The 23,789-nt window shown below is 48.3% G+C and overlaps 1 long non-coding RNA gene across 4 annotated transcripts; it reads left to right on the top strand.

Annotated features, from left to right (window-relative positions):
- Positions 1 to 3,357: 3,357 nt before the first annotated feature.
- On the top strand, positions 3,358 to 19,964 carry LOC120667154. 4 transcript variants are annotated; one of them, XR_005672086.1, is made up of 6 exons: positions 3,358 to 3,545; positions 4,213 to 4,306; positions 4,982 to 5,041; positions 5,143 to 5,373; positions 5,488 to 5,622; positions 19,070 to 19,386. It is a non-coding gene; the product is annotated as an uncharacterized LOC120667154 (long non-coding RNA). The 4 variants fall into 4 exon arrangements; XR_005672085.1 differs by lacking the exon at positions 19,070 to 19,386 and adding an exon at positions 19,455 to 19,964 and having other exon boundaries at positions 4,982 to 5,373; XR_005672084.1 differs by lacking the exon at positions 19,070 to 19,386 and adding an exon at positions 19,581 to 19,961 and having other exon boundaries at positions 4,982 to 5,373.
- Positions 19,965 to 23,789: the final 3,825 nt, after the last annotated feature.

Below are 23,789 nucleotides of genomic sequence, written 5' to 3'. Positions count from 1 at the left end.
GCACTGCCCTACTGTTGCAATTAACCTCTGGCGAGTGCTAATTTATGGTCGACCGTACGGGAGGAGTCTGTACGGTCGATTTTCCGACAGCTATTTTTTTATTTTTAGTATTTTTTGTCGTTTTGTGATAAAAAAATTTCTAGAAAATTTTTCAAAGAGAAAAAAATGAGGAAGCGAAAAAAATTTGACGAGAAAAGTTTGGAAGAAAAAATTTCAAAGAACAAACAAAATAAAATTTAAGGAGAAAACTTTTACATTAAAAACGAAAAAAACTTTGAATTTTTTTTTGCATCCAAACGAAAAGAAAAAGGTTCTGAAAAAAATCATCCAAAATTAGAAAAAAAAAATTCAGAAAAAAATTTGCAAAAAAAAAACTACGCGCGGTGCTGCCTCCTCGCTGCTCCGCCGCCGCGGCTGTGGATCCGGAGCCGCTGCCACCGCGAAGGGGGCGGAGTTGCGGCGCGCGGAGGCTCGCCGGAGGGAGGCGGAGGTAGACGTCGGAGGGAGGCAGGCAGGTCTGGCGGCGGAGCGCGCGACGGCCCAGGTGGGTCGGCGACGGCGCGCGGCGGGGAGAGCGCACGACAGCCCAGGAGAGCGCGTCCGCCGCGGCGCGCGGCGGCGGGGAGCAGCTGCAGGAGAGGCGCCGGATTTTAATGGGAAATAGAAGGATGAGAAAGGGGAAGGGGAAGGAGCGGTGCAATGAGTCCGCATATGGCGCTAGGAGTGGGAGTGGGTCGAGTCGACCATGAGTTTGGAAACTCACGGTCGCTTGTAGATTCAGCATCGGGTTAACCTCTGGCGTACTACGTCTTAGTGTTAGTGTTAGGTTGGTTGTTACAGCTATCAAGCAATCAACGATAAAGCTTGCACGATGAACTTACATTAAACTGCTTAAGACGTGGTGAAGGAGCTGAGCACCTGCTGCACATACATTAATTATCTAGTATTCTAGTTTGTGTACCAAATCAACACTTTTAAACGGGGAAGTTAGGACGATGAGTAGTAAAATGGCAGTCGTCTGCAAGCAAGCAAGATTTGACCCATCTCAGCAAGCTCAAAGCAGGCGAGAATGCATGGCTGACCTGACCGCCTGTACGGACCGTACTCTGCTGGTGGTTAGGGATAGCAACTTTACCCTTTGGCCTTGTGACCTTTGTTTGTCAGAAATGAAGGAAAAAAAGGAGAATATATTACATGAAAGCAATTGCCAAATCTCGGCGGCCAAGCCAGAATGCATTGGCATTCTTTTTGTTAAAAAGAGGGGAAAAGCATGGCATCTTTAGATTAATTTGATGATGCGAATATGCGTGTTTCGTTCTTGTGATCGAAGCTGCCTTGACAAGGTGATAAATTTTGTTATAAAATTGGGAGCTAGCATCGAGTTAGAGAAGGACATGTGGCGCACATCGATCGCCTGCTAGGTGCTAGTTAGTTCCACTGGTTTATTCTAATTATTCAAATATAAAAAAAAAGATTAGGTCAAAGTGTTAGTGGTCGTAATCATTACTATGTTCCTGACAGCACGAGAAGGATAAAAATAAAAATTGACAGACAGCTGCTTTTGGCCCCTGGAAGGAAGACGGGATCGCTTGCTGCTTAATTCGCGCCATCTGTATGTATAGTAGGGGTAGGTAGGTGACAAATGACATCTACGTGATCAGTAAGTCTATTATTGCCCTGCTTCTGCTTCGTTTTATTCTGCCCGTCAATGTACATGGCGTGTGGTTAATAAGTAAAAGGAAATTGCATGTATCTACACTATAAAGGATGAAAGAATTGAGAATGTTTCTCACATACATTAATTCACCCATCCCTCTCACAAATTTACTCTTGAAGGCCCACATGAAAGAGCTAGATGCTTGTCCAGATTTGGTGGGAGTTAAAAACAGCATCAAGGAAATTGTTTCTGCCATACGCCGTGTTTAATTCCTAAATTCAAAGTTCAATTTTTTTTCCCGGCTCCTGCATGGAGACTTAAATTTAGATGAAATAAAAAACGCATTGTACAGTTTGTCAGTAAATCGCGAGACGAATCTAATAAACATAATTAGACAGTAATCAGACGCAAAATTGCTACAGTCACCCCCAGATCCGGCTCAAGACCTGAGGTCGCGCGTCGCCCCTGCTTCACGCGGCCCCGTCACCGCGCCACTCCTCCTCTGCCCCCATGGCCCCCGTCGCCACGCCACTCCTCCGCACCAGGCCTGCACCGCCGCCGGGGATGAGGCCGCATCCCTCCGCACCCGCCTCGCCGACGACAAGGCCGACGCCGCCACGCTGCGTTCCCGCGCCAAGCGACTCGAGTGCGCGGCCACCTCGCGCGCCAGGGACTTCGGCTCTGGCGGCGGGCCCCCGCTCCGAGGCCGCGACAAGGAGGAGGAGCGGGCGCCCACGACTATGGCTGGGCGTTCGGGTAACCCGACAATTTCGGGTCGGGTTTTTCGGGTTTTAAAAAATTCGGGTTTTAGAAAATGAAACCCGATGAGCCTCCGAAATAAATAGAACCCGAAAATTTGGGTACCCGACTGTTCGGGTTCGGGCTCGGGTTTACCCGTACAGCCCGATTTCAGTTGTAGGCGACAAAATCATGACACAGAATCACAGATGCGGAGCATATTGGCCAAATCGACAGAACAAATCAGGCACAAATCTTGCACAAATCAATAGATCAAATACAAATGAGCTGAAATAGCAACAAATCGCATCTAACTTGGAGCCTTGAAGGAGCTCCAGGCCTCTAGCAGCAGCTGCTGCTCGTCGGAGAGAGGAGCAGTGGAGAGCCGGTGACGAGCTCGAGAGGGGTCGCCGCCTCGCCGGGCTGGGGCGCTGCCGCCTGAGTGCCTGACGCGCGCTCTTGCCTGCTTCACGTGCGGTAGCTGCTAGAGCCTGAGGTCGGAGGTCGTCGACGCAAGGTGGCGAGAGGCGGAGGCGGAGGCGGAGGGAGCCAGGGAGGAGAGGCGGCGACGGGACGAGCCGAGCGGTTGGGGGCTGGGGAGCCGGACTTGAGGTGTGCGTGCGTGCTTGGGGCCTGGGGGGCGGCTGGGGGTATGGGGGTGCTAGGGTTTAGGTGAGACTCGGGCAGGCCGGCAGAGGAAATTTTACTCGGATCTCGGTGGGCTTTGCCTGGTTGGTGGGCTGGGCTGAGACTAAAAATACTTGGCTTGAAAGTTGTTCGGGTTTTTCGGGTAGTTTGGGTACCGTAACTTGAAACCCGAATTACCCATAATAATTTCGGGTACCGTAGGTTGAAATCCGAATTAGTGTTCGGGTTTTTCGGGCTCGAGTTTTTCGGGTTCGGGCTCGGATTTTTCGGGTTCAGTCTTCGGGTTTCGGGTAATTTGCCCACCCATACCCACGACGCGCGTGGGGAGTAGGAGCAGGACGCTCCTGGGGAGCAGTTGGACCAGGTCAATGACACTACCGGCGCCAAAGTCCTCGCGGCCGCCGCCGCGCTCTACGCTCAGCGGCGCCAGAAGCACGACGACGACTTCTACACGGTTACCTGCACCTCCTCCACCTTTGACTGCCACCATGATTAATCTCAGGTGCCCTCTCTTTTTTCCCATGGTGAATCCCCAAGTCCCTAGATGCTGGTGTTTTTTCTTTTGCTGCATCTGATCTGAATATGGATGTAAAACATGCGTGTTTGGACATTGGAGAATATGCAGGGTTTTCATCTAGACATGGCGACAGTAGAGTGTGCCAATGAATGTTTATCACCTATATCTTGTATGTAGAGAGATTTGCTCTCTGGTGCTTATAAGAAATTAGAGTAAAGAGAGAAATTCACATTTTGTCAATGTTACCACTTAGTGTTAATTGATTGATGAGATCTCTATGCGCTCACAAGAATTCAAAGTACTGTGAGTGCACAAGATACTATGAGAAGTATCTCAGGCAAAGATTTAGTTGCCCATAGCAAATATCGCAAAATATGGCATGCTAGCAATGGAGTTGAGCTATGCCATAATTTTCTTGCTATTCCTTGGTTTTATCTCTGAAGTTTCCCTTATTTTTGAATTATTTAATCTTTGTAGCTATACCGCTGGTTTAAATGGATAGATAATGAAGGAGAAGAGTGATATTCGTAGAGATTCTGTTTACTTATCTGATAGAAAAATAGTAAATGGGATTTGGGGGATTATTGTTCTGAATTCATTCCGGTTAGCCTTAGGCCATGCCATGCTTTTGATTTGTTTCTCCTGTCCACAGCTTGACAGTGATGGTGGAGTGAAAGTTGAGGGCGAGAAAAAGATGATGAAATAGCAGCATCAGTTAAAACATTCAGTGCTAGGCATCCAAATTGGTCAGTATATAATCTCTTCTGTTACATGCTATTCAAACATGCCTCCATATTGTTACAAGTTCTTACTAATAATTCATACGATGAATATTGATGATTGCGGAGAGCATCTATTTTAGCCTCATGAATTAATGTTTGCTCCTGATTTAGTTGTAGTTCTGGTGCTGCTTGAAACTACGATTTTTGTGGAATTATATTCTTATTCTTTTTATGGAGCAAGCATATTCTCTATTTCTATTGAGAACTTGCAATATATATATATATATATATATATATATATATATATATATAAGGGCGTACCTAGTGCCGTAGGCTTCCCGCACTGTGCGGGGTCTGGGGAAGGGTTGTTTTTAAGCCCCAAGCCTTACCCACACAAATGTGCAGAGGCTGGGGCTCGAACACCCGGGACCTTCCGGTTACAGACGGTAGGCTCTACCGCTGCACCAAGCCCGCCCTTCATATATATATATATATATATATATATATATATATATATATATATATATATATATATATATATATATATATATATATATATATATATATATATATATATATATGCATGAAAATTGACTCAGCCATGTTCTTTTTGTCAAAAGGTATATTAGAATAAATCTATATGTATTTTTTGTTCATAAATAAATTTTATGTTTAGCGAGACACTCATCCATGTAACAGGACGCAACAGTCATATTTGTGGCATTAGTTTTCAATGTTGCTGTTCTGGAGGGATTGATGGTGTGGAGCAATACATATCTCTCATTTAATCAAAATAAGAAAAATGCTACATGCAGTGTAAAAGGGATTATAAGCAGGGGATCCTATTGCAAATCCTGTAGGTTATTTCGTGCCCAATCGCTCCTGGCTAGCGAGATCGTGTGTGTATCGTGACTGCTCCGCTGTTGAGATATTGCCGCGCCTTATCTGAGCTCACCTAATTGGATATTGCCGCGCCTTGTCTGAGCTCACCTATGTACTAATCGTGTGTGTGCATCTCCTGAAGAATCAGATAATTCCCTGGAGGCTCTCCGTGTTCTTGATATCATACTGAGGCAGCATTCTGCGAAACAGTACGTAACTACCTATCTTCATAGATGACTATAACTTGATTTAAGTATAGTCTTTGGTCAGGCTTTTATATGACATTTATAATCACTGTGATATATTTTTCTCACTATTTGCAGGGGCTGTCTTATAGTCAGGCAGTCATTTTTCCATAACAACCCTTCAAACTTTATTGAGTTGGGTGGTGGTGTGATGGGTTGTCGTGGATTTCATTCAAGCTTTCGTGGCACACAGAGTGGATTCCCTGAACATTGGTATGCATTTGTAACATCCCAAAAATCTAACAAAAATAAATCACGCGCTAATCCCTGTTTTGTCGTTGAGCTCGATCCCTTCTTGTCTCATCTTCCGCCTGACTTCCCGATACCCCGAGGAACTGAGCCGGCACCCAAATCATCCGCTGTCCCATCCCTGTTTGGCCCTCGGCCTGCGCGTCGCACGCGGCCGACACACGCGTGGCCGACCGCGGCCGCGATCAGCGCCGACGCACTCGCCCCCTCTCTCTTTATTTTCTCTCCCCTTCTTTTCTTTTTCTTTTTTCTTTTCCCATTTTCTTTTTCTTTTCTTTTTCTTCTCTCTCCTTCCCTCTTCTCTTCCCCCTTCCTTTCTTCTCTGCCGCGCGCGCCTGGCCCGCGCCCTCTCCTCCTGCCCCCTGCTCCACCCGGCCGCGCCCTCCACCGGGGCACGCCACCCTTGGGCCCCGCTCTCGGCCGCCGCTGCGCTCAGCCCGACCCCGCCCGCACGCCGCTCCAGCACCGCCCGTCTTCCTCACGCACGCGCCCTGCTCCGCACGCCCGGCCCCGAGCGCCGCTCGCCACGCGTGCCCGCTCACCCCGCCTGCCCGAGCGCGCGCACGCGCGCACGAACACGCCACGCCACGCCAGCCGCGCAGCCGTACCACGCCGACCGTGCGCCCGCCTGCTCAGCCCGTGCGCGCGCCCACACCACGCACGCGGCCGCGCCGCGACCAGAGCGCCCGCACACGCCACGCCGCTGCTGCCCGCTGTTGACACCCGAACAGCGTCGCCTGCGCGCGGTCGCCGCCTCCTCGACGCGTCACGTCCCGCCTCGCAGCGCACGCCGCCCTGTGCGCACACGACGCCGGCGACCCTTCTACAGCGCCGCCGTTGACGCCGTCGCTGCCCTGCTCCCCGCTCCACCGCCTTAACCGCCTATAAAAGGGGCCGCGGAGCGTCCCCGAGTGCCCCATCCCCCACCAAGAGCCGCAGCCGCCGCCCTAGCTACCCCTTGCTCCGCTAGCACCGCTGCCCCGCTTCAGTAGCGCCGCCGCCGCCGGCCCGCGTCGCCCCGCCTCTGAGCGCCGCCCCGGCACAAGGTGAGGCCGGGAATCAACCCCGCAGGGCCCCCACCTCCTTTCCCCTCTACCCCGGGCCGCCGTCGAGGCCCAGGGCGGCCGAATCGGCCGCCGCCGGCGCGCCCCTACCCCTCCCCTGTTCTGCGTCGGGGGGGGGGGAGGAGGAAGAAAGGGCGTTTTTGCCCATAACCCCCTCCACTTTTCTTTAATCAGTAAAGAGAACCCCGCCCTTTTAAGCCCTTTTGCAAATAAACCCTTACCCTTTGTTATATTTCCAAAACAAACCCCCCACCTTATAAACTTAATTACAAATAAAACCCTGACCCTTTTTAATTAACCCAAGAAACTTCTAAACCAAGCCCTTGCTTACTTAATTTTAATTACAATTAGGTCCCTGAACCCCTGTTTAGGGCCTAAACGCTCCCCTGACCTATCATTTTATGTGCCTAACGACCCCGGATTAACCTAAAATTTTACCCCGCCTCTCCTAGCTCAGTTGTGGCCATACCATTCAGAAACCATCCAAAAATAATACTCTATGCTCTATATTTCATGTGTTCCCGTTTCGAGCTCGACGACAAATCTTTGTTTTCTGTGTTTTGATTGTGTGCCTGTTTGTGTGCGCTGTAGACCACGGAGTGAATGAAGGAGAACCCGTTGACGAGCAGTGCTGTGAGCAGGTGAACGAGGACCCGTTCCGTGACCCCGAGCCCGAAGGACAGGACTTCCCCGAAGGCTTTGAAGACGGCAAGTTCAATCCCATCCTTTGATGCATGTTTCTGTCCTAGTATTTATAAACACAGCCAATGGCCTGTTTTATAAAGTCGCATATGTTTTACTTGCATGAAAACACGGTTGGATAGCCACCCCTTGATTTGTGATGACCATTCCTTGACCACCTAGATTAATGTCTGATTTTGCTTGGACGTTAATCGATATTAGAACGCTTAGGACTTTACTCATAATATGATTTATTTGAATAAGAAAATGTGTGTGTGTGGGAAGGGATAAAATGTGGATTTTCGAAAGATGAGTATGGACGGGATGGACGGCATTTCTGTGTGATTTGCCGATTGGTGTGCTTGTGCCTGTGTGGCAAGGCAAAGAAGGGAGATATCCATCTTGTCGTGTCTAAGGACCGAGTTGGTGTGTCATCTCACCTAACTCCATTATCGTGCAAACCACTCGACCGTTGAATGGGCAACGGCGTAGCATAAATCCCACTAGTTGGTGTGGTAGCCATCAGGAGAGCTGAGAGCAACGGGTAACTAAGGAAAAGGGATAAGCCCCGAGTGACTTATGCCCGGTTATACCTAAGTGAACGGTCAATGACCCCTTGGTGCATCCCGTGATGGCTAGTCAGGCTTAGCTATGGTGGGTAATGGCTATGTTGGGATCTACACCGACACGACGGTGTTCGAGTTGTGGTATCCTACTTGTGGGTAAAGTTGCACACCTATGCAGAGTTAAGAATCTATTCGAATAGTCCGTGCCCACGGTATTGGGCGAGTTATGGTGTGGTCACATAACTAGTGTTTCAGTGGGATGGGCTGGTGTGAGTTGTTTTGGAATTGTGTCCGGCAGATGTGCCGTGTGCTACGACGGACGGGGAGTCCGGTAGCAGTTTAAAAATTGGAAACTCCGTGTTACTTCTGAAATTGATTTTCATAAAGGTTTTCTTTAAAACAAACCCCTGCATAAAATATCGTTTTTCTGCAAATTAAACCATAACCTTATCCTTGATTTACCTAGGCATATTATTCTGATTTAACCCCTCCGTGGGTGTGGTTGGACTTGCTGAGTACGTTCGTACTCACCCCATTCTCACTTTTTACAGAAGAAGACCCGGACTTCGTTCCAGACGACGCCGAGTAGGGTTATCGTTCTACACCCAACCTTGCCTGTGGAACCGGCCCCGTTGAGATGCCTCCGCTGTCGCAGTACTCTGAGCCCGTAGTAGACCCTATGTGGTTCGCGGTCTGGTGTTATGTCGTAGCCTGGTTAATTATTATCATCATCTGTATCGAGTGTCCTCCAAGGTTTGTACGGTTTTGAACCATCTGATGTAATAAATGTGGCATCAGCCTCCTGGGACTGGTGCTTTGTATCACATTTAAGTCTTCTCTTATGAGGGGACGCTTCAGGTGGTATCAGAGCCGTAGGTTGGCCGTAGGACGTGACCCTAGGAGCGAAACCCGTTTTCAGGACCTTTCACCTTAGGACTTTTCTATCCTTAATCCTTTCCTCACACAAATACTTACCCTTGGTTCTTGCCCTGTTCCAGATGGCTGACAATGGATGGATCGGCGGAATCTGTTTCGCAGAGCCCGGCCTTCCTAAGTTGTTGATACTCAGCCTGGAACGCATTGGAGTTGTGGATCCGCCAGAGTTTCTTTACCGGGAGTATGACTCCAAGGGCACTCTTCGGTGCGACCTGATGATCTTCATAGCAAGGAGCACCCGCTATCCTGATGTGGACCCTTGGTTCATCTCCACCACTGGATTCCGTTTCCCGGATACCTATCGGAAAGCCGCCCGCAAAGCCCTACGACGTCTACGTGTGATCTACAGGCATCACCTCCAGCGGACTCCTATGGGATTTTTCCCGCCGACTGAAGGAAGAGGACGCACATGGATTGCCAGGATGAGAGGACTTGGAAGAGAAGAAGAAGACCTAGAAGACACGGTCTCTCACCTATCCATCTATCTCACCGGCCTGGATGAGCTCTATCGCGAGCAAGCAGCACAACTGAAACAGCAGGTCCACAGAGCAGAAAAAGCAACCCAGGAGATGGAGGAACAACGGTCGAGGACTTTCCATGCCGAGTATTCCCTAGCCGCCCTCCAAGTCCAAATGGATGAAAAAGAGGAAGAACTGGAAGAACAGCGGGCAAGAGCCACACGCGCCGAGGACTCGCTAGCCGCTCTCCAAGCTCGTATGCGGAGGTACGAGGCTCGCTGGGGAATAGGCGGATGGATAGAAGAAGACGAATAGGAAGAGCCCATGGAGACCCATTGGGATGTTGGAACTCAAACTGAAGAAGAAGAACCTGAAGAGACCCACTGGGATAAAGGAACTCAGACCGAGGATGACATGATGGATCAGTATCTCCCACTGAAGAAGCGCCCTCTTAGGATCGAGGAAGAGTCTCCATGATAGGAGTTGTCTCCAAGCTAGAACATTTGCACTAATAATAATCGTGTACCCATGGAGTTGTACCCCCCCCCATGACGCCATAAATAAAAATCATCTACCCTTTGTGTACCTTAAATAATTGTGCAAGTTTTTCACCATATCCTTGTTTTCAGATGGCTGAGGAAGGATGGACCCAGGGCGACTGCCAAGCTGCACCCGGCTTCCCCAGCCTCTTGATCAACGCCCTGGAGAGCCTTGGCGTCACGGAACGCCCAAGGTACTACAGCAGAGAGTACGAGCATCATGGCACTCTCCGCTGCAGGGTGATCCTAGTCGTCGCCAGAAGCGACCGTTACCCCGACATCCTGTCATGGCGAGTGACTGCTACAGGGTTTAGGCACCAGGACACCTATCCCCTAGCCGTCAGGAAAGCACTTCGTTATCTGTGCCGGATTTTCGAAGGACACCTCACCCCCACACCAATGAGGTTCTTCCCACCAGCCATCAGGACTCCAGTTTGGGAAGCTCGAATGAGGAGCCTGGAACGATGCCGCCATGAAGAAGTCCTCCTGTACCAAGTAGCTACCTACCTAGCCTCCTTGGATCAGCTCTTTGATGAGCAAGCCAACTTGCTGAGGGAACAGACCCATCGAGCCGAGCAAGCAGAGCTCGCACTAAGACTGCAACAGATCCGAGCAGTCCAAGCTGAGGCAAGAGCCGCAGCAGCGGTCAGCAGTGAAGCAGTTGCACAGGAGAGCCTCAGGCAAGCCCGAGACCGGCGTATGCAAGAATGGACTAGTAGTGGAACCCCAGTCCCGGCAATAGGAGAAGACCATGTTCTGCTCGGAACGCCCGTCATAGGATGGGGACCACTCGTTGGAAACCCACTAGCCCCACCCGAGAACCCTGGAAGGTCTACGGCCACCGCCGCAAGAGAAGCCGCAACGCAACCCCGGGAAAACGGAGGTCTAGAGGACGGAGAGCCAGGACCACTCCTTTCCCCGGAGGACGTGAGTTCCTTTCCGAGGGAGGAACCCACACAAGCCAATGAGTCTGCCTGAAGCGCGAGCAACCGACAAGGAATGAAGCCGTGTGGTCCGAAGAAGTGCTGTGCCCCTTTTTCTTTTAAAGATGTGTACCCGGACGTGTAGTACGCGTTCTAGTCGTGTTCCCATGTTGTACCCTGCCTTGCTTTAGTGAAGGTTGCTTGTTTGCCTTGTTGTGTGCTTGTTGTGTGTGCCCTTCGGCAGAAGGTTAATTCTGCCTTTTCAAAAATACGAGTTAAACAACTTAAACATCACATAATCCCAAGCTCACAAAAACCCTACCCAATCTGCAGATGGTTTCCCGGAGCTTCACAAGGGCCTCCCGCGTCAGGGACCCTGCAGCTGCTGATGCAGGAGTACACCCTGACGGGCAAAACCATCCTCAGGAAGAACAAGAAGTGAGTCAGGGCAGAGGAGAAAATCATGGTGCACAGCTGCCACCACCACCACCACCACCTTTCGTGGACCTGGCACAAGTAATCCATAACCAGACTCTCATACTGGAGACACTGGCCAATGCTCTAGTGAACAGGCAGCCACGAGAGCAGACCTTTAATGACAAGCTGACAGCTTTTCTGAGGGCCAAGCCACCCACTTTTGCCGGATCCAGCAACCCCTTGGATGCAGATGACTGGCTCCGCGTGATCCAGAGGAAGCTCGAGCCATTTGGGTGCCAGGATCGAGATAAAGTTCTTCTGGCTGCACATCAACTCACCGGGACTGCCTTAGCCTGGTGGGAGAATTACTGCGCTGCTGCCAGAGATGCCTCCACCATCACCTGGAATGAATTCGTGAGGGAGTTCCGCCGTTATCACATCCCCTCGGCCACCATGAAGCGCAAGGCAGATGAGTTCCGCGCACTTCAGCAGGGGAGTATGACGGTGGAAGAATATACTCACCAGTTTATGGAGCTGTCTCGATATGCGCCAGATGAAGTGAACGACGACGAGAAGAAGCAGGACATGTTCAAGAAGGGACTAAACCCAGAACTCAGGACCCTGCTCACTCCTCAGATCTATCCTGATTTCAACACCTTGATGAACAAGGCAATCCTCACCGAGAAGGCTAAGATTGATGAAAGGAAAGAGAACAAACGCAAGTTTCTGGAGAGTAAGTCTCGCCAGCAGGATCGTTTTCAGAAGACCAGAAGTCTCAGCTACAACGCACCAAGGTCCCAAGCCCCAATGCAGTACAAAACTCAGTCTCAAGTGACAGGACCACGGGCCCCTAACACACAGCCCAGAAGCCAGAACACCATGAGGGCCTCACAGAATAATGCGAGTCAGGTCACCAACAACAACAGCAACGTGAGAGCCTGCTTCAACTGCCGTGAGACGGGTCACTTCATTGCCGACTGCCCCTATGCCAAGAACAAGCCGGCTACTTCAGCCTTTTCCAACACAGTGAACGGACCCAAGCCAGTGCTGACCGGTGCCAACCGAGTGCCCCTCCGTGGCAACAGCAACAACAACAACAACCAGCAGAGGCAATCCCAGCAGTCTTTTGGACGAGCCCGTGTCAACCACATCGACGCACAGGAAGCTCAAGGAGCCCAGGGCGTAGTACTCGGTGAGTACCTAGTCAGCTCAACTCTTGCAACAGTACTGTTTGATTCTGGAGCATCACACTCATTCATATCCTCGAGCTTTGTGGGGAAACATAAAATACCTACGGTACTACTAAAAACACCCCTATTAACCCGGACGCCCGGAGGAGACATCAGGTGTCAACTGGGTTGTCTACGGGTAAGGATCAATTTAAGTGGGGTAGAGTTTCTAGCAGATCTAGTAGTGCTTAAGTCAGAAGGGATAGATGTGATCCTTGGAATGGATTGGCTGAGCAAACACAATGGCCTCATAGGTTGTACGGATAAGGTAGTACATTTAACAAACTCAGAGGGAGTCCGAGTGACCTGCCATACCCGGGAAAGTGGAGCAAACCCGATGGTGTTTAGCATGGAAGCCAAGTCCTTGGAAGAAGTCCCAGTAGTGAATGAGTACCCTGATGTCTTTCCCGAAGAACTTCCCGGTATGCCACCAGATAGGGACATAGAATTTATCATTGATCTTGTTCCTAGAACCGCCCCCATAGCCAAAAGACCCTATAGGATGGCAGCCTCTGAGTGGGCAGAGTTAAAGAAACAACTAGAGGAGTTACAACGGATTGGCTTCATCAGGCCAAGTTCGTCTCCTTGGGGAGCCCCGGTTCTATTCGTCAAGAAGAAGGACGGAAGTATGAGGTTGTGTGTAGACTACCGGGCACTAAATGAAGTCACTATCAAAAATAAGTACCCCCTTCCCAGGATCGATGATCTCTTTGATCAGTTAAAAGGAGCCAAGTACTTTTCCAAGATTGAACTAAGGTCCGGATATTTTCAGCTCAAGATTAGGGAAAGCGACATCCCGAAGACAGCCTTTGTCACCCGATACGGACAGTTTGAGTTCACAGTGATGTCTTTCGGACTGACAAATGCACCGGCCTATTTCATGAACCTCATGAACAAAGTGTTTATGGACGAGCTAGATAAGTTTGTCGTAGTCTTCATTGACGACATACTTATTTACTCAAAGAGTATTCAGGAGCACGAGCAACACCTGAGGGTAGTTCTAGAGAAGCTGAGAATGCATAGGTTATACGCCAAATTCAGCAAGTGCGAGTTCTGGCTGGAGAAAGTAGCCTTCCTTGGTCATATTTTGACCGCAGAAGGAGTGGCAGTAGACCCCGAGAAGGTCGAAGCAGTATCCAACTGGCAGCAACCAACCAATGTCAGTGAGATCAGGAGTTTCCTCGGATTAGCTGGGTACTATCGGAGATTTATTGAGGGATTCTCTAAGATAGCCCGGCCCATGACAGAGCTGCTCAAGAAAGAGAAGAAATTCACCTGGATGGAGTCGTGTGAAAGAAGTTTCCAGGAGTTGAAGCGAAGATTGACGACAGCCCCAGTGCTAACCCTGCCGGATATTCATCGGGATTTTGTCATCTATTGTGATGCGTCCCGACAAGGACTGGGTTGTGTGCTGATGCAAGATGGGAAAGTCGTTGCATATGCTTCCCGTCAGCTCAGGACTCATGAGCAAAATTACCCGACTCATGATTTGGAGCTTGCAGCCGTAGTGCACGCACTTAAGATCTGGAGGCACTATTTGATTGGAAATAAGTGCGAAATCTTTACCGATCATAAAAGTCTGAAGTATATCTTCACCCAACCAGACCTAAACCTGAGGCAGAGAAGATGGCTGGAATTAGTCAAAGATTATAATTTGGAAATTCATTATCACCCAGGTAAAGCCAATGTAGTAGCCGATGCCCTAAGTCGGAAATCCTACGGGCCCAAGAATGACCATTTGCGAGAGGAAATGGCACGATTAAATGTGCACATTGTCCCTCGAGGTTCCAGCCAAGTGCTGAACGTTCAATCCACTCTAGAAGAAAGAATCAGGAAAGCCCAAAAATCGGACAAGGGGCTGATGGAAATCCGGAGGCAAACCGGAGAAAATAAGGCCCCAGACTTTCGAGTTGATAATAAGGGAACGTTGTGGTATAAAGACAGAATTTGTGTGCCCCAGAAAGGAGATTTCAGGCAGATAATCATGGATGAAGCCCACAACTCAGCCTACTCCATCCACCCAGGATCCACCAAAATGTATATGGACTTAAAACAGAAATATTGGTGGAATGGGATGAAGGCAGATATTGCACGATTCGTCGCCCATTGCGATACTTGCCAAAGAATTAAAGCTGAACACCAGAAGCCGGCAGGATTGTTGCAACCCCTACCCATTCCGGTTTGGAAATGGGATGAAGTAGGAATGGATTTTGTAGTGGGCTTGCCCAGAACCCAGAAAGGACATGACTCCATATGGGTAATAGTGGATCGCCTTACTAAATCAGCTCACTTCATACCCGTACGGACCAACTATGACGGGGAGAAGCTAGCTAAGCTCTATATAGAGAACATAGTGAAATTGCATGGTGTGCCCAGCCGAATCGTTTCAGATAGAGGGACCCAGTTCACCTCAAGATTTTGGAAGAGTTTGCATAAAGCCATGGGCACCAAGCTAGACTTTAGTTCCGCTTATCATCCGCAGACGGATGGTCAGACGGAAATGGTGAATCAGATTATGGAAGATATGCTGAGAGCGTGTGTTCTCACTTATGGCAAAGATTGGGAACAAAGCTTACCGTATGCCGAGTTCTCATACAACAACGGGTACCAAGCAAGCTTGGGCATGTCACCGTTTGAAGCTCTCTACGGAAGAAAATGCAGAACCCCTCTGATGTGGTCAGAAGTTGGAGAACGTGCCCTAGTCGGCCCCGCACTCATAAAGGAAGCAGAGGAAAGAGTCGCCGAGATTCGAGAAAAGCTAAAAGCAGCCCAGTCCCGACAAAAGAGCTATGCGGACAAGAAAAGACGGGAAATAAGTTTCAACCCAGGAGATTTCGCGTATCTCAAGGTATCACCCATTCGAGGGACCCGAAGATTTCAGGTACAAGGAAAATTGGCCCCTCGGTATATTGGACCATACCGAGTTCTGAAGAAAATTGGAGTAGTAGCATACCGTTTGGAGCTACCAGAAGAAATGTCGGATATACACCCAGTGTTTCATGTCTCGCAATTAAGAAGGTGTTTGAGGGTACCCGAGGCAGAGCATGTGCCAGTAGAAACGATAGATCTGCAGCCAGACCTGCGATATCAGGAAATACCAGTCAAGATTCTAGACACCGTCGCCAGGAGGACCAGAAACTCCGAAGTACGAATTTGCAGAGTTCAGTGGAGCAGACACGGAGTAAGAGAAGCTACGTGGGAACGCGAAGATGCTCTGAAGAAGGAATTTCCCCACATATTTAAGGATCAGTCGAATCTCGAGGACGAGATTCATTTTAAGTGGGGTAGGTTTGTAACATCCCAAAAATCTAACAAAAATAAATCACGCGCTAATCCCTGTTTTGTCGTTGAGCTCGATCCCTCCTTGTCTCATCTTCCGCCTGACTTCCCGATGCCCCGAGGAACTGAGCCGGCACCCAAATCCTCCGCTGTCCCATCCCTGTTTGGCCCTTGGCCTGCGCGTCGCACGCGGCCGACACACGCGTGGCCGACCGCGGCCGCGATCAGCGCCGACGCACTCGCCCCCTCTCTCTCTTTATTTTCTCTCCCCTTCTTTTCTTTTTCTTTTTTCTTTTCCCATTTTCTTTTTCTTTTCTTTTTCTTTTCTTTTTCTTCTCTCTCCTTCCCTCTTCTCTTCCCCCTTCCTTTCTTCTCTGCCGCGCGCGCCTGGCCCGCGCCCTCTCCTCCTGCCCCCTGCTCCACCCGGCCGCGCCCTCCACCGGGGCACGCCACCCTTGGGCCCCGCTCTCGGCCGCCGCTGCGCTCAGCCCGACCCCGCCCGCACGCCACTCCAGCACCGCCCGTCTTCCTCACGCACGCGCCCTGCTCCGCACGCCCGGCCCCGAGCGCCGCTCGCCACGCGTGCCCGCTCACCCCGCCTGCCCGAGCGCGCGCACGCGCGCACGAACACGCCACGCCACGCCAGCCGCGCAGCCGTACCACGCCGACCGTGCGCCCGCCTGCTCAGCCCGTGCGCGCGCCCACACCACGCACGCGGCCGCGCCGCGACCAGAGCGCCCGCACACGCCACGCCGCTGCTGCCCGCTGTTGACACCCGAACAGCGTCGCCTGCGCGCGGTCGCCGCCTCCTCGACGCGTCACGTCCCGCCTCGCAGCGCACGCCGCCCTGTGCGCACACGACGCCGGCGACCCTTCTACAGCGCCGCCGTTGACGCCGTCGCTGCCCTGCTCCCCGCTCCACCGCCTTAACCGCCTATAAAAGGGGCCGCGGAGCGTCCCCGAGTGCCCCATCCCCCACCAAGAGCCGCAGCCGCCGCCCTAGCTACCCCTTGCTCCGCTAGCACCGCTGCCCCGCTTCAGTAGCGCCGCCGCCGCCGGCCCGCGTCGCCCCGCCTCTGAGCGCCGCCCCGGCACAAGGTGAGGCCGGGAATCAACCCCGCAGGGCCCCCACCTCCTTTCCCCTCTACCCCGGGCCGCCGTCGAGGCCCAGGGCGGCCGAATCGGCCGCCGCCGGCGCGCCCCTACCCCTCCCCTGTTCTGCGTCGGGGGGGGGGGGGAGGAGGAAGAAAGGGCGTTTTTGCCCATAACCCCCTCCACTTTTCTTTAATCAGTAAAGAGAACCCCGCCCTTTTAAGCCCTTTTGCAAATAAACCCTTACCCTTTGTTATATTTCCAAAACAAACCCCCCACCTTATAAACTTAATTACAAATACAACCCTGACCCTTTTTAATTAACCCAAGAAACTTCTAAACCAAGCCCTTGCTTACTTAATTTTAATTACAATTAGGTCCCTGAACCCCTGTTTAGGGCCTAAACGCTCCCCTGACCTATCATTTTATGTGCCTAACGACCCCGGATTAACCTAAAATTTTACCCCGCCTCTCCTAGCTCAGTTGTGGCCATACCATTCAGAAACCATCCAAAAATAATACTTTATGCTCTATATTTCATGTGTTCCCGTTTCGAGCTCGACGACAAATCTTTGTTTTCTGTGTTTTGATTGTGTGCCTGTTTGTGTGCGCTGTAGACCACGGAGTGAATGAAGGAGAACCCGTTGACGAGCAGTGCTGTGAGCAGGTGAACAAGGACCCGTTCCGTGACCCCGAGCCCGAAGGACAGGACTTCCCCGAAGGCTTTGAAGACGGCAAGTTCAATCCCATCCTTTGATGCATGTTTCTGTCCTAGTATTTATAAACACAGCCAATGGCCTGTTTTATAAAGTCGCATATGTTTTACTTGCATGAAAACACGGTTGGATAGCCACCCCTTGATTTGTGATGACCATTCCTTGACCGCCTAGATTAATGTCTGATTTTGCTTGGACGTTAATCGATATTAGAACGCTTAGGACTTTACTCATAATATGATTTATTTGAATAAGAAAATGTGTGTGTGTGGGAAGGGATAAAATGTGGATTTTCGAAAGATGAGTATGGACGGGATGGACGGCATTTCTGTGTGATTTGCCGATTGGTGTGCTTGTGCCTGTGTGGCAAGGCAAAGAAGGGAGATATCCATCTTGTCGTGTCTAAGGACCGAGTTGGTGTGTCATCTCACCTAACTCCATTATCGTGCAAACCACTCGACCGTTGAATGGGCAACGGCGTAGCATAAATCCCACTAGTTGGTGTGGTAGCCATCAGGAGAGCTGAGAGCAACGGGTAACTAAGGAAAAGGGATAAGCCCCGAGTGACTTATGCCCGGTTATACCTAAGTGAACGGTCAATGACCCCTTGGTGCATCCCGTGATGGCTAGTCAGGCTTAGCTATGGTGGGTAATGGCTATGTTGGGATCTACACCGACACGACGGTGTTCGAGTTGTGGTATCCTACTTGTGGGTAAAGTTGCACACCTCTGCAGAGTTAAGAATCTATTCGAATAGTCCGTGCCCACGGTATTGGGCGAGTTATGGTGTGGTCACATAACTAGTGTTTCAGTGGGATGGGCTGGTGTGAGTTGTTTTGGAATTGTGTCCGGCAGATGTGCCGTGTGCTACGACGGACGGGGAGTCCGGTAGCAGTTTAAAAATTGGAAACTCCGTGTTACTTCTGAAATTGATTTTCATAAAGGTTTTCTTTAAAACAAACCCCTGCATAAAATATCGTTTTTCTGCAAATTAAACCATAACCTTATCCTTGATTTACCTAGGCATATTATTCTGATTTAACCCCTCCGTGGGTGTGGTTGGACTTGCTGAGTACGTTCGTACTCACCCCATTCTCACTTTTTATAGAAGAAGACCCGGACTTCGTTCCAGACGACGCCGAGTAGGGTTATCGTTCTACACCCAACCTTGCCTGTGGAACCGGCCCCGTTGAGATGCCTCCGCTGTCGCAGTACTCTGAGCCCGTAGTAGACCCTATGTGGTTCGCGGTCTGGTGTTATGTCGTAGCCTGGTTAATTATTATCATCATCTGTATCGAGTGTCCTCCAAGGTTTGTACGGTTTTGAACCATTTGATGTAATAAATGTGGCATCAACCTCCTGGGACTGGTGCTTTGTATCACATTTAAGTCTTCTCTTATGAGGGGACGCTTCAGTATTCATCCTGCACCAGTACCATGTAACCAGATTGCTTGTCAACAACAATGATTGTGAAGCCAGGTCCTATTTTTTATTTTCTTCTTGCTAACCAGAAAATCAATCATCCTAGCAGAATTGACTGGCAAAAGTTAATAAGTTGCATCTATTTGATAACTCTATTTTGGATCCATGCATATTCAATATAGGCCAAGCGTGCTCTCAGGAACTTGAGGATCAAAACAATTCTATAGAATGCATAATTCAAGATTGTTGGTCTTAGTGAACAGAATTGCAAGGAACAGACGAGAGAACATATTTTCTTACCATCTTTATTTTTCTCAGTGCTTTGCTTGGTATTTGAAAAAAAAGTGTATATCAAGGAATATACTTATTTTTGAATTATTTAATCTTAGACATGTATATTAAGCCATCTACATTTAGATTTTGATGTTTTATTTTTGATAAAATGGTTGGATCAACATGTTTCTTATGGAGCAGCACGTTCACTTGATCAAATAGTGTGAGATTAGACATCAGATGAGATGAAGGTTGGAGAGATGAGATGAGATGACTACTGCATATGCATACAAACTGAACCAAGTTTGAATATGACCCATGTTTCAGAAACCATAATTTTCCATGGATCCAACGGCAGCTAGAAAACAAGCGACGTGGCCCAATGGCTGGCTTGAGCTTGGTCCAGCTCTAGAGGTTTAGAGATTGATTCAGTTTGAATATGAGCTGAAGTGCATGTCTGGCGTGAGTGGTTACAACAATGTATCACTTAACCTCCCCCTCCTTCTTGCTTCCCAGCCCCTGTGTAATCTATCTCCCTCGGTATGCCGAGGAAAATGCTTGTATCGACCCAACAAGTTTCAATGAATAGTAGGTGGGGATCCCCCCTCCGATACCGTTAAAAAAAATGAATATGAGCATGATAAGGGGTACAGGGGTAGTGTGCAGCTTACTCCTGCACCTCCGGCATAGGAAGCAGAACTTTCTGACTGAAGGGCAAACCAGTTTACCAGTGCTGGGAATTCGATCCCTTAGCATCCTCTAAACGATCGCCCTCAGTTATGTATCTAATCTTGTGCTGAATGGATGGCTGCTAGCTTACTACAGATAAATTGTTTGTTTACCTTTTCTTTTTCTTCTCATGACCAATCTGTGGGGTTTTAAAGGCTGCACTAATCCCCAATTAGGATGTGTGCTTTTTTTTTAAAATACACGGTGTGGCCTCACTCTGCAACCCAACGTTGCTCTCAGTATCACCTGATATTCTTCACCAAGCTGCCACTAATAATATCTACCATTTTTTTTGTTCCTAACGAGTGTGTGCATTGCAAAATTAAATCTTCTGCAGGAAACATAAAAGCCAGACATGATCATAAACATGGACTAATAAAAAAAATCAATTCACCTCAAGGACATGTTTGCTAGCCAAAACAAGGTGAACAATCTACTGGTCAAAATCAATTTGGTTGCTCTTCTGACTACTTTTGATACGCTTGTATCCTTGATTTGAATATTATAGTACCATCGATAAGTTCTGTCAACCCCTGGGCCATAAGATACTTGACATGGTGTGGCTCAGTACTAGATAGATTATAAGTCTCATGTTACTTTTAAATATAATTACTCTTTAAACACGTGTTATTTTTAATATAATTATTTTTTAAACACGTGCCTGTGACGCGTGCACCTCCACTAGTTATATATAATACGTAACTTTTGTTAACCTTCTCTGTCAATACGCCCCGTCCCCTTTTTACAAAAAAAAAGAATTTTTAACAAAAATAAGAAGAAGGAAAGTTACTAATAATATGCCTTCCGATCCTGAGTCATTATTAGTTAGCTAGCTGATGGTGTACTTACCGGGTGATGGATGGATCTGCATGGCTGGACTGACCTCACAGCTGCATGCCGCTGTAAGTTGTCCTGGACTAATCTTTTAGCTAAGTGCACAAAGAAATTAAAGAAGAAGATTCGGTATATATGTAGTAGAACATGTAGGCCACAAACAAGATCAGGGGAGATCTATTGACAGCTGAAAACACCTGCATATATATGTCATTGATTTAAATTATTTGCCAGCAGCGATGTAATTAATTGAGTTGAAAATCATGTGCATTAGGGCGTCCGCAACAGCGGGTGATTTGGCCAGCGATTTGATTTGTTTAATGGATGAACAGTTGACGCACAGTGCCCACTAGCGATTCCTTCATCGCTAGCTCGCACGCTCGCCGATGCTGCTCGCTCTCACACGCGCGCGTCCCAAGCGCCTGCTGCCCTCCTCTCTTTCCTCCAAATCGCTCGCTCAAATCGACAGACTGCTGCGGACGCCCTTATACTGATGGCATCATTATATTTGGATCTTAGTTATATATTTTTACCGCCTAAGGAACCCGGTTATATATGGCGACGAGTAGTAACAAGTTGACAACCACAGCAATTTTAACAAGCCCTTACTTTGTTGTACTACTTTACAGTGCACTGAAGTAGTAATTAACGCCCACGTAGGATAGATAGATGACCAGTTATATTACAAAGTGGTGCATCACGAAAAGGGATAGGATTAGGACTGCTCATAATTAACCGAAGACCGAACCGAAAAGACCGGGACCGAGATCGAAAAGACCGAGACCGAAATGTTCGGTCAGCCGTTCGGTCCTGGCCTCCAGGTAACCAAACTTTCTACAGTTAATTCGGTATTTGGGCTCGGTTAACCGAACTGACCAAACTATGTACAAGGTTCATTAGGTAGCCCAAAAACAACCCAGTCTAATAGAAGTGTTAATCCAAAATATACCCTAGATATATAAACAACTGTAATTCTATGTTGGTCTTTTCATCTATTATGTACTGCTTGTGATTTGCGCTTTGGAAAGAGGCAAAATGTTGTCAAAATTTCTAATTAATTCTACTATCACATGCCTTTTTTTACTGGTTTCTGCAGTGGTCGGTTAGTTCGGTCATGACCGAGACCGAACCGAACTAACTGAGACCGAAATGTCTCGGTCCTGTGTTTTAGAAAAGACCGATCGGTCTTAGATTTCTAAAGACCGAACTTTGATAAGGACCGATGAACCGAACCGATCGGTTCAGTCTGACCGATTGCCCACCCCTAGATAGGATATTCCAATCCAAAGTTGTTCACCACAAACATATAGAAAAACTAGAATCGGTCCATTATTAATTATTTGCAACCAGACAAGTAAAAGTATTCATAACTATGATGGTTTTGTTTAAAAGAAAATAATATAAAATGAGCTGAGTTGCTGATCACAGCACAGCATTCAACATATATAGCTAGGGTCCAGATTAAACTGCATCCATGGACCGAGTCCTAAGCAAATTTGTTGTAAACATTTTGATGGGCTACTTCAGGGCCAATGAAAGTGAAATGAAATTCAGGCGGCGGATTTTCTCTCTTAATGAAAAACGTGCTCAGGCACGGTCACGGAAAAAAAATTCAGGCGGCGGATTCTCTCCCCTCTCGGTGACCTTAAAAGATATAACGGGGAGAAGAGAAGAGAACAAAGTAAACTAGGTCCAGTTGAGGCCTTGCTTTTTTTAAGAAAATGAAAACCTTTCAACCTTTCCCTCTTCTTTTCAGAAAGAAAAAGCAACATGGTTATAAAGCTGAAGCAAAGGCGAAACGAACTAACGACAATGCGCTTTAGGTGGTGCAATCATAAACACGCACTTTAGGCAACGCTAACAATGTATCTTGGCCTGCTCGTCGCTTTATGTGTGTTGTGTTACTCACAAGAAGGCCTACTTAGTTCCATCTCATCCTTTTCTTTTTCCTCTCATTTAGAGCCAACTTACATATATCATTTTCTTGCTCCTATAGTCGATTAATTCCATACATTTAATTTATATATGCTCTTAATTAATGTCTTTTTGATTCAGGAGTAAACCAAAAAGAATATGAATTAAGATTGTTTGCCACAGTTGGTATGGTGTTGGTCTGATTCCCTCTTCTCCCTTTCCGCGCGGGTTTGTGTCTCCACGACGACATGTGTAGATTGGTGGTTGGTCGCGACGGCTCGGTCTCTTTCTGTCTGTGTCGCGTGTTCCACCGCTTTGAGTGGTTGAGTTCCCCGTGTTGACGTCCCAATCCAACCGGGTGAGTTTGAGTAGTTGAGATTCCCGTGTTGACGTCCCAATCCAACCGGTTGAGTTTTTTTGTTTTTTGTTTTCTTTTTCTTTTTTCCTGGCTATGACCTTCCAGGGTCGTAGCCTTGTACTTTTCTGCTATATCAATGAAATGCGCACTATCTTGTGTGGTTCGTTAAAAAAATGGAGTAGAAGTGTAGAACCAATGCAAACACCTCTTTAATAAGGGGTGCTTTCTTTATTGCCAATAAAAAAGACAACCATGAAAGAATCGTGCGGTACTGCTGGATAAAGAGGTTGAGGTTGTTGCGTTGGCCTTTTTTAGAGCAGATGTAAAAAAAAAAGTGAACTAAGAGCAACTCCAAAAGACTCTCTATATTCATCCTAATTATTAGAAATAGAGATTTTGGTGAAAAAATAGCCTCCAAGAGCTTCTATAAGTGGTTATCCAAATATAGCTATCGTCTATTCTGAATTTCTCGCTAGCCAAAGATAGATAGCGAAAATAGCTCTCTAGAGTGTAAACAAGGTATTAAAAAGCTGTTGGAGAGTGAACATGTATAGAGAGCAATTTTTGTGCACATGACTCTCCAAATGATTATTTAGAGAGTGAAATTTAGAGAGTGGCCAATTTAGATATATATGATTTCCTTCTTTCTCTCTCATTTGCTGATGAGTGGACTACACATGCACATGTGGATGTGGTGTAAT

The sequence above is a fragment of the Panicum virgatum genome, chromosome 3N, assembly GCF_016808335.1.
Source record: "Panicum virgatum strain AP13 chromosome 3N, P.virgatum_v5, whole genome shotgun sequence".
Taxonomy (NCBI): Eukaryota; Viridiplantae; Streptophyta; class Magnoliopsida; order Poales; family Poaceae; genus Panicum; species Panicum virgatum.
This window is presented reverse-complemented; position numbering and strand designations above follow the sequence as displayed.